General features: G+C 37.8%; 1 long non-coding RNA gene across 1 annotated transcript in view; it reads left to right on the forward strand.

The window, feature by feature from the left end:
* The first annotated feature begins 718 nt into the window (after positions 1 to 718).
* The window catches only part of LOC140534273 (uncharacterized), a 40,742-nt gene continuing 26,831 nt past the window's right edge, over positions 719 to 14,629 (forward strand). The window contains exon 1 of the long non-coding RNA XR_011977230.1: positions 719 to 1,156. This is a non-coding gene — a long non-coding RNA (uncharacterized lncRNA). The remainder of the gene's footprint in view (positions 1,157 to 14,629) is intronic.

The raw sequence follows: 14,629 nt of genomic DNA on the forward strand, positions 1-14,629 counted from the left end.
TTTTGTCTCTATTATAAAACTGAGGAAACAGGCTCGTTGATGATTAGGGAATTAGAGCATCTCATAGTGTCGGAGGATTCGAAATCATGTCTTCCTGACATTGAGTTCAACATTCAACCCATTAAGCTTCCCAATTAAGTAGATTCCCTCTATATTATGCCCATTATTTTCTTGAAAGCTTTCATGGAACCCAGATGAGGTCAATGATCCTCCATTTTACTGGAAAGATTACATTTGGTAATTTCTTGCATATGCAAGTAGTATAAGTATGCGTATCTACCCACTAAGGTGATGAAGTAGGGAAGAAAGTGAAAAAGGATTGCTGTTTTGTAGTGAAGCACATAACCATTGGGCATCAGAGAATGAACTTATGGGTTGGAGTAGAGTAGAGATTCTGGCTTCTTTCCTTTAGGGGCACATATGAGGTGATCAACATGTAAAAAGGAAGGGGAAAGGAAAAGGGAACATTGGTAGGGAAATTGAAGAGGTTTTCCCAAAGTACCTCCTCCTGCACAGCCCTTTAGATGGGACTTGTTTCATTGACTTGATATATTAGTTATAATATACTCCTTCCTCAACTATACTATATGGCATTGCCGCTTTTCTTTAAAATTGATTTCATGTACTACCCTCTCTGTGAAAGCTTTCCTGATTCCTGTCTGCTACTAAGATGCTTTTTCCTACCCTACTGCCTTACATATGCACACATACACTGTGAGGGGCCGAACATGGACCTCCTAAGAGGAAAGGAGACACCCTGGTGTCGGGACCCGCCCGAACCTGGAAGTGCCATGTCGCGAAGGCGACATGGCCTCCGAGAACGGGTGCTGGGGAGGCACCCTAAAAGGTGATGTCTTCGCCCTTGGGGAGGATCCAGAACGGACCCGGAACTAAGAGGGAATATAAGGCAACGCCCTAGAACAATCGGGGGGACAGGACTGAGACGCTTCCAATAAACGCTTGCTCTACCACACTCTGGTTCCCGCTTGATTACTGCTCCCTCTCTGTTCCCCGGGAGGGAGCCCGGAGACGTCCGAAGCCGCGGAGCGCGGAGAGGAAGGGGGCCTCGTCCTCGAGGGTCTTCGTGGTGGTCGTCGCCCGCCCGCGACAGCTGGCGCCCCGAACAGGGACCGAGGAAGACCCCACGCGGAAAGAGGTGAATAGACAAGCCCCATACCCACCCCGCGGGTCGGGGTGGAGGGATCAAGCGGCCCAGGGGCGCACGAGCCGAAAAAACGAAAGTGAGGCTGGGCGCGGCCGAGCACTGCTCGGATAAGCTCCTGGAAGGCAGTGAAACATGGGACAGGCACACGTCACCTCCCAGATAAAGCCAGAGGATAAAGGGGTTTTAGCCTGCCAGCTTTACAAGCTGTGCAAGAATCATGGGCTGAAGTTACACCTAAGAACTTGCCGGGACTGGGTCGAAAAAATCCAAACCATTAGTCCTTGGGTAGAGCACACAGGCATCGACCCGGCCCGCTGGGGCGTGGTGGGACAGCAGATGGCCTCTTATCATAAAGGGGACCCGCCGCTGATCACCCCCCAGGACTTTGTCATCTACACAGCAGTGGGTGCTGCCTTAAACCCGCAGCCACCACCTATTCCCAAAGATGCAGGGGCTCAAGTAGGCGACTCCCTTTATGGCTCCGACGATGAGGAGCCCGGGGACCCGCCGCCGCTGTACCCGTGGGACAGCCTCCGCAGGCTGGCCAACAGGGGCTCCGGACCCCGACCAGCCAGCCTCCAGGCAGAGAGGGAGGAAGCGGAGCAGGGGTCCCGTGGGAAAAGCAGAAGTGAGGAGACGGGGTCCCGAGGGAAAAGCAGAAATGAGGGGATTGAGACACTGAGTCGCAGGAAACCACCCTGTGTAAAACAAAGATATGTCAGCATATTGCAGAGGAGCCTACAGGGGGTGGCAGAGGATGGAGTAGTGGTGGACTGGGAGGAGTGGGGGGCTGCTCAGAAGAAAAATACAGAGCCTGGGAAAAGAGGAACCTCAGACCGCGGGGAGAGAGGAACTTTAGACCGTGAGAAAAGAGGAAGTAGTTATAGACAAGTCAGACAATTTTTCACCTCGACACGGACCACTCCTTCAAGCTCTTCAGAGAGCTCAAGAGAGCATAGCCCAGGAAAATGTATCCTGATTTGTAGAAGGAGGTATCAGAGTGGAAAGAAAAAGATAAAATTAATAATTTGGAGACTGAGCTTCTAAAGATAAGCAAAAAATTTGAAGCAATTAGAGTTTAGAAAGAATGTGTAGTTTAAGAAGGACATTATAGAGTATCATGCTGAATATATGGAGCCAACAAGTTCAAAATTATGTTTGGAACCAAGTATAGAAATCAAGCTATAGGTTTAATTTATGCAGAGGATTTCTGACAATCTTTCCTCAGTTTTGAATTTTTTGTTGTCTGTATATGTGTTCAGTCTTTACATGTTCTGTGTGTGTGTGTGTTTGTGATTTATTATGGCCAGCTCCTTTGTAGCTGGAATTCAGAATGTTATCTCTTTCCCTCCCCCTCATCCCTTCTCTCTGATGGCTGCAGCATCAGGGAGGAGAATGAGAGAGAGAAAGTGAGAAACTAGTCTTATATTATTTAGTTTATATAATTGCCAAATGCAGTTTTACATAAGAAATACAAGGCAATAATATGTGAAGTTTGAAAGGAGCTTTGATCAAAGCCCACTAGGAGTACAACATGGGTATGAAGTTTAAGGAAAGCATAACAGTTTTGGAATTTATATTTAAGTAGTTGGTAAAAATTCTCTCTCTCTTTCTACTTTCTGACTCTGGCCAAGTTATGAAGGTGGAGAGAAAGACAAGATGAAATTGGGGAAATTTTTCCCCTCCTATCATAAAGGCAGATTGAATAGCATTTTAATTATCTCATGCCTCACCTAAAAGAGAAAAGTTTTTGTGTATGGGATACAAGTTGTTATTTTGGTCACATTTTAAGTGAAACATGTCACTCCTAATTGGATGTTTAAGACAGGTCAGAATTTATTGTATTATTTGGCATTAAGGCAAATTGAGAATATGCATAAAACTAAAAATGAAAAAAGACACCTCAGAGATGAAAATGTGAACCCCAAGTGGAAAGAAGGAGGACTGGCGCCGCTGGACTTTGTTCCAGAGTCTCCCTCACTTCCACTTGCAGTTTTACAACTTTCTCTTTCAAACATATTTTTAAGGAGTAGACATAGATGTGAAATTTTCTTGATTAAAAATTAGAACTATTATGATTTCTATTTTACTCTGTAACCCAGAAATGATATTAGAGAAAGCAATTGGTAATCTGAATCTTGTTGAAACTAAAAGATGTTGGAAAAATTGGGTGTAGCCATTTATGTTACTTAAAAATTTTATCAGTCCTACTAACCTTATCTTATAATGCTTTGTAATTGCCATTTAGAAAACCAGGTATTTTTACCTTTACCTGAAGAAGAAATTACAGCTAAAATAACTTGTTTACCATTTATAAAGGTTGTAAGATCCTTAACTAAGTTTTCGAAGTTGTGGTTTTAATGCTAAACCTAATATTGTTAATTGATTACTGTGTATAGAAAGAAAAGAATGGAGTAAAAAATTTATTTAGACTGGTTCTGCCCACTCAGAACAGTCCAGACAGTATGTCTGGGGTTTGGCAAGCATGGGATTCATGCCAATTCCTTTTATTTTAAACCTGCCAAGGCCTCTTTCATGTGGGCAAGGTCATCAGTCCCAAGAAAGAAACTTGCTTGGCTTATATAATTCATAAACAATGAATGTGGCTTGCTCTACGGTTGTAATAGATGGAAAAGACTTTTAATAATTAACTTTTATATCAGGACAAGTTTTAAACTTGAGAAGGAAGGATCTTAAATGAAATCTCTTATATATGTGAGTCCTGTCAATCTTCATTACTTATTGCAGCTCCATGGGAAAACAAATAACTGTATTTGGCTTTAAGTTGGGATTAGTGAAGTTTGCTGTTTAAGGTAAAAGCATTTGGGACCATAAATATTTTTGTTTAAATGTGAATTTGGGTATAGTCGTCTGCATTAAATCAGTATCTGAAAGAATATGCCACAAGTTACTCAGAGGGACTGTGATCCTACATCCTGTACTGTTATCAGGTGAAATTTGTATCTGGAAAGGAAACACTGAGGGGACAATTCTAGACTCAATCTAGGATGGGATCCTCCTGGTCAGTTTCCCCATTGTGTTCTTTTATAAAGGAATATTTCCCACCTGACTATTCCTGAGTCTGGCTATAATACAGATACTGTATGATTGGAAAATTTCACTCCTATCTGAATTCAAACAGAGTCAAAGAAGTTTTATCCTATCATATTTGCTATATCACATGTCAATATTTTTTCCTTTTATAGCAAACTTCTATGATCAATTACAAGTAGTCTGTATAACATGTGAGCCCTTCTGTGTAATCTTACTGGAAAACTTAATATCATTTTTATCTGAAACTGGAACATGTTCAGAAATTTATGTAAATGACTTAAGACTCACCTTAAGATGTCCCTATTGTTGAAAAGCAGTAATTTTGTAATCAGTCTCTTGCTGTTGTCAATGTGAGATTCTATTATGCACTTTTATTAAAACATTTTGTGATATCCAGGAATTCTGGAATACCTAAGAATTTGGTTTGTTATAATACTTTGGGAATTTATATTCCTTAGAGTATTTTTATACCAACTAAGTTTTTAATAAGTTTTAATTTTAAAGGGTTTATCTTTGCTTCAAAGTGAAAAGACAAAAATTTTCATTTTCAAGACAATATATTGCTACCTAATATGTAATGATCTATAAAGCAGAAAAGATTTTGTTGTTTTAATAAGCAAACTTATTAACAATTTAATTTCCAAAGTTTTCTTCCAGAGTGAATATAATCAGAAAAAGATAAACAAGCTGATGAAACAACGATGATCATCTATTCAGTTGTGAGATTCAACTTAGAAATCTCTTTTGTTTAAGATAATACAGCTGTGCTAGTTAACAGTAATAACTTGTGCACTATCTTGTCTATGGTAGAAATACAAAGGAATATGAAGCATTCTGAATGATCAGTTATAGAGATTTGGAAAGCTAAATAAAAGCTTGATCAAAATACATAGAAAGCAGATAAGGAGGTTGGAGACAAATGTGAATCATTCAAACCCCTCCTATCCTAGATAGTTACTAAAGTATATCCAGAGAGTGTGAGGATGTTTGACAGTATTCTCACACCTACCTCACTTCTAGTTATTTTATTCTTACTCCTTTTTGATTCTTGTTTGTTTAATCTCTGTGCCAGATCTGTGTTTTCTAGGTTTCTTTGTCCAAGACCATCACCTATCACCCTCTGAATCATTAAGTTCCTCATATTGGTTAAAGACACAACCCCTCCAATGTTGGGACCCTGTGAGGCAGGGTCAGCTCTACGTCCAATCTCAGCAGGAAGCAATTTCAGAAGTTGAGACCTTCATCCCTTATCCCAAAAATGTGTTGGGTCCCATCAGTTTAAAGGGGGACAGGGTGTGGTGCTTGAGTGCCTGTACTTGAGCTCCAGTTCTAATATTAAATTTCTTTTTATAAATCATTCATATTTCAGGAATATCATATAACTCTATGAGTTAGGCAATAAAATATATAGGAAGAATAAAACTCTCAACCTGTTCCTTCAAAAACAAAAAGGGTAGGTCCCCTCAGGAACAATTGGTACAGGCTATATACACAATGAACAACTTAACCTTAGATTATGACAACCTTACTCCTTCACAAACATTCTTTTCATTTTTGGGCCGTAATGATATCAGAATTATTAGTAAAAAGTAGATTGCACCCCAGCAACAATAGGTGTTGTGGAAGGATGTCAGTGAGGTGTGGAGAAGCTATCAAGTATGTCAGAGCACACCTCTTACATTGCTTTGCCCATCATGGTATGCCAAGAAGTATTAAAACAGACAATGGTCCAGCTTATACTAGCAGAGCCATTCAACAGTTCATGGCAGAATTCTTTATATCACATGTTACTAGAATCCCCCATGATCCTACTGGTCAAGCTATTTGCATAAAACAAAAAGGGGGAGCTGGACCAGGAGTTGATGACAAATTACGATTGGCTGTTTACACATTAAATTATTTGAAATTTGATGATGACGGCTTATCAGCCTCTATGAAATTTTTAACATTTCCTACAAAGACTGAGTCTATTAAAGACCAAGTCAGTTACAGCAAATGCATTGAATACTAAAGCCCATAAGGTGATGTGGCGTGATAAGAATAAACGATGGTTTGGTCCTCATATAGTAACTTGGGGAAAAGGATATGTTTGTGTTTTAACAGATGACAACAAAGAAGTGTGGGTTCCAGTGAAACGTATCCGAGTGTTGGAAGACAGCAATCACGATGAAGAAGTCACGGGGCACGATAGAGACAACAAAGAAAGTTACAGAAACTTTGTCGGGCCTTTAGCCATCTACAACGTAATGGTGCTCCTGACATCTCTCGCAATACTCCTACTATGCAACCATGTTGCACCCCTTCTTCAAACATAGGAGATGAACTGCAACTTACCCAGCTTTGTCTGCAGCTTCTATGCCACTATAAGAAATGCATAATGTCTCAAAGAAATATGAAGAAGAGAGAACAAAGGAAGCTATGGACTTGGTTCATTGGCTTAACAGCCTTGTAAACTTCCAGTGGCTTGCCGCATTTCTAGGACCTATAGCCCTTTTCCCTGCTCTTGTGCCCTTTTTCTTCTTTGCATGCTACAATGTGCTTGTAGTCTGATAAGACGAGCTGTACTTGATACCAAAGTTGAGTTTCGAAACCTTATGTATAGCCCCTAGACCCCCATAACCTCAGAGATAACCCCTGTATAAAACAAAAAGGGGGAGTTGTGAGGGGCCGAACATGGACCTCCTAAGAGGAAAGGAGACACCCTGGTGTCGGGACCCGCCCGAACCTGGAAGTGCCATGTCGCGAAGGCGACATGGCCTCCGAGAACGGGTGCTGGGGAGGCACCCTAAAAGGTGATGTCTTCGCCCTTGGGGAGGATCCAGAACGGACCCGGAACTAAGAGGGAATATAAGGCAACGCCCTAGAACAATCGGGGGGACAGGACTGAGACGCTTCCAATAAACGCTTGCTCTACCACACTCTGGTTCCCGCTTGATTACTGCTCCCTCTCTGTTCCCCGGGAGGGAGCCCGGAGACGTCCGAAGCCGCGGAGCGCGGAGAGGAAGGGGGCCTCGTCCTCGAGGGTCTTCGTGGTGGTCGTCGCCCGCCCGCGACAATACACGTATGTGCACACACACATATAAACACATATATATACATATGTATATGCATATAGTGGATATATATACATGTATGTATATACACAACCATAATATATAATATATGTATGTATATATAATTATGTATAGATATGTTGTCTTTTGCGATTAGAATATATGTTTTTTTAAGGGTAGAAATTGTTTCAATTTTATTTTCCAATCTCTGTGTTTAGCACATTTTTGTGCATATAGTAGATGCTTAATAAATGATTTCTGATTGATCAACAATGTCACTGTCAAAAAAAGTTCAAGTAAGAAGATTGTGATGGGGATAAAAGTAAGCAAATGACAAAATCCAACGATAAATTCTCCAATGAGAGATTACAATGTTTACATAAGGTATTATCCCTGAAGTGATGGAATTTTCAGTCTAGGTGTGCAGCTAACAACATGTTAAAAGGAAGATATAATTGAAAAGGAATTAAAAATGAACATATAGAAGCAAAAATAAAATTTCTTAGGGACTAATAACTTTAATGAAGGAAGAATGTAATAAAGTTAGTGTAAACATTGGCAGAAGAAATATAAAAGTCCAGTCCATGAATTTTCTAGATGACTTTGAGTTACATCCTAGAGTTTCTTTCTAATAATAATTTAATAGAATGCTTGAGTGTCAGAATCTTTCCACATATATTTAGAAGATGATCCTCTGTCAGTATCTTCTACTTTAGATTCACCATTGTGCAAAAGCTTGGATTTATTTGTCATTATAACACTGGAAAATAAGACACACTAAATGTATACCAGTAAATCAGGATAGATTTCTTAGACACAGTCTGGCAGTAAAGGTTCTCCTCCACAATCTGATCTCAGCTGAGTCCACCAGACTTGTCCTCGCTATTCATATGTATTACAAAATCTCAGGGATACAAATCCAAACTGAACAGGAATTCCCTTTCCATCATCAAAACCAGAGTTAGCCAGTCTTGACTAAAATACCCATAAAAATGGGAAACTTCCTGTTGATGCATCTTACTCCACAATGAATTAAGTATGTTCAGAGGCTTTTTTCTAAGTCCAGTAATTTTTTAAAATAATTTCTACCCACTCCTACTAGCTCTGACCTCTGGCTTCTTTTCTGCTCCTCTGCTGAAGTCGTCATTCAACAACTACTCAAAAAGTATTTATTAAGTGCTTACATTGTGCTAAGCACTGTAAATACAAATCCAAGCAAAAACAAAGACAAGCCCTGTCCACAAGGAGCTTACAGTCTAATGAGGAATACAACTCATAAAAAGAAACTGATAAGCAGGTAAGGGTGAGCCCCTTAACATGGAAAAGTTCAGAGAGCCAGGACTGGAACTGAGAGAGGAGTGAAGGAATGAGAATGAGATTGGCCTGGGTATATCTTCAACATGTAGGTTCTAGAAGGAACATATTACTCAAAGGTTGAGGGCTACATGAGAAGGGGATCTTACAGGGTGGGAAGACTGCTAGGATATCAAGTTATAGTCCAGTGAATTAGAAGCAAAGCATAGAGAAGGCAAAGGAGTCTTAATACACTTAAACATATCAATCCTTCAAATATTTTAAAGCAGCTGTTGCAAGCTGTTATCAGAGCTGAACATCTTTCAGTAGTTTCTTCTACCAGTTCTCATATATCATAGTCCCCATTGCAGAAAATATCACAATCTCCCTGCCATGGGCATGTGACCATTTGTCAAGTTCCTTACAAATGTGTTGTACTGTGAGTTGAACATAATATTTTCAGTTATAGTCTAATAAGGAAAGTGTAAATGACATTATAACAATTTGATTTCTGGATAATATGCTTTATGATTACAAGTTAAGTTTGCATTCACTTTTTTTTGGTTGCTAGATCAAACTATTGATTCAAAATATGTTTGTAGCCCATCCACTAACTCCCATGCTTTTTTAACGTAAGGCAATGTAGATGTCAGATTGTGATGTGTTATATAGATGTCAACTTCTCTTTCTATTACAACTACTACCAAAATGATGACAAAGACCAAAATAGCTAAAATGATAATGGCAATAACCATTGTTAAATGAATCACTCTCTACTCCTATCTGCTTTTTTCCATAAATTTATTATTGATAATTTTGAAACGAAGTCTAATACTTTGCTTTCATCCCTATTTATGAGGAGACCATCATTCAAGGGTTTTAAAAACTTGAGCTTGAATAACATGAAATAAATTAACAAATTCTTCCAACTTTGGATCATCTGAAAATTTGATAACTGTTATATGACTGCTATCCTTCAAGTTGTTTTTGGACTCTTTGTCTTTGTGTCTAGTCAACTTTTTCAATCTACCAGATGATAATAACATCCAGCCATATTACACTACACACAAGGATACAATGAGAAAATCTGTCAAATGCTTTGCTAGTGTCTAGATATGTTGTGTCAACTCAATTCTAATTTTTTTGATTGAGTGATCCTGTCCCAAAACAGGAAGTAAAATATAGCCTGGCATGATCTATTCTTGAATCCATGTTACCTCAGATTCTTCTTCTAAATATTCACAAATCATGTAGCATTTTGGTTTAGGTTTTTCCAAACATGTTTTTCCATATTCCATTCTCATTTTTAAACATTTGAACAGTTGCCTGCCTTCAGTTCTATGGCACTTCATGGACATTCCTATGATATTCTAATGGTCCCAGCATCCCTCAGCATTTATATTCACCAATATTTTGCATACCCAGAACAGAGGTTATTCAAGCTTTGGGACATGAACCTACTGAGAGTAGCTATGTGCTTTCTCACCTCACTTTTCACTGGTTGCAGCTCCTTTGCAACTATTTTTATTTTCCCCACTAGACCGAAATACCCACCCAAGGAAGACAGAATGTTTGTCTTTGTCATGTCAAATTTTGGTTGCCTCTTTACCCTTCAGCACAGTCATAATGAGTTTGTTTCGTATTTTTCTGATAAGTAATGAATAATTCTCTTCTGATAGCACATATCATTCTTTGTTATCTTCTGAATAACATGGACTCTTGCTGGAAAGTCATACATAGCATTCTTCAGTATTGAAGAGGTATATAAAATCCAATCATCATCATCATCATCATCATCATCATCATCATCATCATCATCAATGTTCTCATTATATGCACATATTCACATGTAAACTTTTATTATTCATTTACATATGGACATGGGGCATCTAGGAAACTCAGTGCATAGAATGCTGGGGCTGGAATCTGGAAGATCTTAGTTCAAATCTGTCTTCAGATACTTATGAATAACTATGAATCTGGGCAAGTCGCTAAACCTTTGTTTGCCTTAATCCACTGGAAAATAAAATAGCAAACCATTGTGATATACTTGTCAAGAAAACCCTATTGACAATATAGTCCATGGAGTGATCCAGAGTCAGACACAACTGAATGATTGAACAACAAAATATTGAGCAAAAATGTATATATGTACATGTGTATATATACATATATATACATATGTGTGTACACATACACACACAAATTCATTCAGTGGGTCTGATGCAACATAGCAAGTAAACTCTAAATCTGCATTTCCTAAACTGTATTCAACCTGATGTTAATAGAGGATCCATGAAAATATCCCAGGGATATTTTTCCCTCTATAATGTTCTGTTCTTGCTACAGTAAAGTGCTAATATGAATATTTCATTAAACATGTTGTATATAGAGACATAACAAGATATGCCATCGATATAGTGCTTTGCAGTTTTAAAAGGCTTTACATATATTATTAAATTTGATCTTCACAACAATTCTGGGTGACTGATACTATGGCTTTATTAACGTCATTCTAAACATGAGAAAATTCAGTCTCAGATAATTTTAGCGACTTATTAAGGATCATGCATCTAGTTAGCATGAGAAGTGGGAATCCAACTCAGATCCCTGATGACTTCAGTTTTAGCCACACTTGCCATGATGCCACATGGAAGACACATTTATCTGTATCTGTGGCCAAAATGGCAAAGAACTTGTTTTGATATAAAATATGCAGGCATATGTGCCTCTGATTGTGCAATATCCTACAGTATTATCTATAAAACTGAAGTGGTATCAAAAAATTCTCAAAACAACAATAATTTAAATATTTTATTATAAAGATATATCACATATCACTCTCAGCTAAAGAAAGAAGAAATAACAGATCACCAAAAAGGTTAGGAAGAATTATACTTATAAACATAGTAGTTCAAATGATGTTTGATTTTGCACAAAAGCATTTAAAGGCACTTTGACCTTCTTACAAGTAATCTCAATTTTCTGTGCAACCTCACGACGCAATCCACCCTTGCCTTCACTTTTTCAGAATGAGTGCTTTCATTTAAAAAAAAAAAAAAGAAATGTCACAGAGCACAAGTGGTATGATTCTTTTTTCTTTCTTTCAAAACTCCCCATAGTGCTTTCTGTAGCAGGGACAATTGCAGGACTTCTGCTCTTTAATGTTTTGATGGCAGTTAAGCAGAGGATCCACAATATTCAGCCATGATTGATGTTAGTGCTAGAATTGCTTGGTGAATCATGCCTCTTCCTTGATGAATAAATAGCAGCAATCTGGGAAACACAAAGTGCATATTCACACCATCAAAATCAATGAATCAATCTCCCTTCCAGACATTACCAGCTAATAGCTATAAAGCCCCCTTTAATAGTCAGCCATTTAAGTAATTCCCAAGGAATGTAACAAAAGTGCCCCCAGTTACACAGATAGGTTCTACCTTTGGTGAATGATTTTACTTTTCCAGCTCCTTTTCGTAGGAGCTTCTAAAGTATTTTAGAAGTTTCACTAACTGGGCTAAATAAATCCAAATTAGAAGCAATAAATCTTGAAATCACATGGAACAAGTTATCATTTTCCTTTCTTAATAGTCATTAATGTGGTATACTAAAGGATATATATGGAGAAATAATGGTTGAGAACATGGGGGAACATCACAACCCATCAATCAAGATAAATTCTTAATCCCTCAACCCCAAAAGGAGTAGGAAAAAATGAAACCTGCATCAATCCATATTCTAAATGTTTTTGATTTTCTATTTTTTTTAAGTTTTAATTCAAAACATTTGAGTTGTCCCACCTTTGACACCCAAACTAGCTGTGTTATTCTGGACAAGAACCCTCAATACATAGAATCTCATAGTTAAGGTGAACTTAAAAGACATTAAAGAGATAGTGATGCACATGATTTTTCTCCAAACCTATTTCACCAATAGTCTACAAGAAATCTTTACCTAAATGTCCTCATTAGAACCTCCAGCTCAATATGTCCCAAAGCAGCATGGATACTTTAGGCAATCACTTAATTCTGAATATCTTGTGTCCTTTGTTTCTATGCTTCTGTATTTTCCCTAAATTTATCTGATCTATCCCCTTTTTTGACTTAGAAAATCAGTCAGTCAATTAATTTACATTTATTAAGTGCCTACTGTATACCAGGCACTGTGATAAGTGATGGGGATACAAAGAAAGGCAAAAACAAAATGAACAAAAAACCGAACACACACACACACATACAACAACAACAACAGTCGTTTCTTCTATAAAATGAAAAGGCTGCACTAAATTACCTCTGTTTCCTCCATTTTGTTTTTACCATTATAATGGCTTCCTAATAGATCTTAACCTTCTCTAATCACTTAGTTCGTGTAATATGCCCTTCACACTATTTCCAGATTAATTTTTATTATGTGAATGCAAGCTCATGTCATTTTCTGCTGATAATCTTAAGTGATTCATTATGGCCTCCAAAGTACATAACAAATTATTTGGTCTGACATAACATTTTCATAATCTGGTGTTATCTTCCCAGATTTATCTCATAATGATCACCAGTGTGCACTTCTTGTTACCATCAAACTCTTAAGGAATGTTATAAAATTTAAAAATTTTTCTCAACTAAATTAATTGTTGTTTAATTCAAACTTAGTAAATTTACATCATTTAGTCCTTTTATAAGAAAAAAAGAACTTTGCTATATATGAAATCATTAGGATGTTATCTATGAAATGGTGTGGAGAGAATGGGTTTTTAGTCCTAGAAATTGTGTTAAAGATCCCTCCTTAAGTCTGAATGTGGCAACATTCCTTTCTCTTCACTCACAAAGTCAAAGGAAATAATGGTGGAGGCCTTCATCACCTTATACTTTTAATGCTTTAGTAGTCTTCTAGTTAGTCATTCGGTCACAAGTCTCTACTATTCCTGTCCATTCATCATTTAGTTGTCAAACTATTCTTCAAAGAAGAGGAAGAAATTCTGCATTTAAAGTAGGTGTTTAGTACAGCCCTCTCTTCATTTCTCACCTGTCTGCACCTCTCTGGACTCTGTCGTGCCCCCATCCTTGGTACATCTTCCACCTTCTATTTTTCATCTTCTTTTTGTGTGTTCTGTCCTTTGGATTAGAGTATGACCTATTTCAGGGCAGGGATCATCTTCTATCTTTCTTTGTATTGACAGAATTTAGCACCATTGCTGAATATAGTCAGCAAAAGTCTGACTTTTCAGGACTTCATTTGGGATTCTCTTGACAAAGCAAGTAGAGTAATTTACCATTTCCTTTTTCAGGTCATTTAACATAGGAGGAAATTGAGGCAAACAAAGTTAAGTGGCTTGACCAGGATAACAGAGGTGGCAAATGTTGAATATCAGTTTTGAACTCATGTCTTCCTGATTCCAGATCTAGCTCTCTAGCCATTGATCTATGGCTAACACAGAATAAATATTTACTGATCAAATAAAATTTATTTTAATAAATGACAGATCTATCCATATCACCCTCCAATATAACATATTGTATTTGGTAATTAAAGTCCTTCACAATACTATCATTTCCTACCTTTCAAATCTTCCTATACTTTGGTCCTTTCCATTTATTTTACAATTTAGCAACATGGACTATCTTGATATTACTCGTATATAATACTCTCTTTCATAATTCCATGCATTTTCACTGGCTTTCTCTTTTGCCTGAAATATTCTACCACTTTACTTTGAATTTCAGGCTTCTCTGGACTTTGCTTTATGACAAACCAAATCCCTTTTTTCTGAAAGCCTTTTCTGTTTCCTTCTCTGTCTATCTTTTCAGATTACCTTCTATTTACTTCATATATAGATTGTACGTAAATACCTACATTATACGACCTTCACCTTCCAAACCTAGAAGTCAATGGCTCCATAATTCTACAGTATAATTATAGATAAAAGGAAGAACCAGAAAAACAAGGAGAAAAAAATCTAAGGAAAACCCCTGAGAAGATTTAAAAAAAAAAGTAAGAGTCTAAGACTGAATTCCATGAAAGGATTCTTAGATGCTCACTTTTGGGGTCTTCTTGGCTCAGAGTGAAT

This window comes from Notamacropus eugenii, chromosome 1 (genome assembly GCF_028372415.1).
Source record: "Notamacropus eugenii isolate mMacEug1 chromosome 1, mMacEug1.pri_v2, whole genome shotgun sequence".
In the NCBI taxonomy this organism is placed as follows: domain Eukaryota; kingdom Metazoa; phylum Chordata; class Mammalia; order Diprotodontia; family Macropodidae; genus Notamacropus; species Notamacropus eugenii.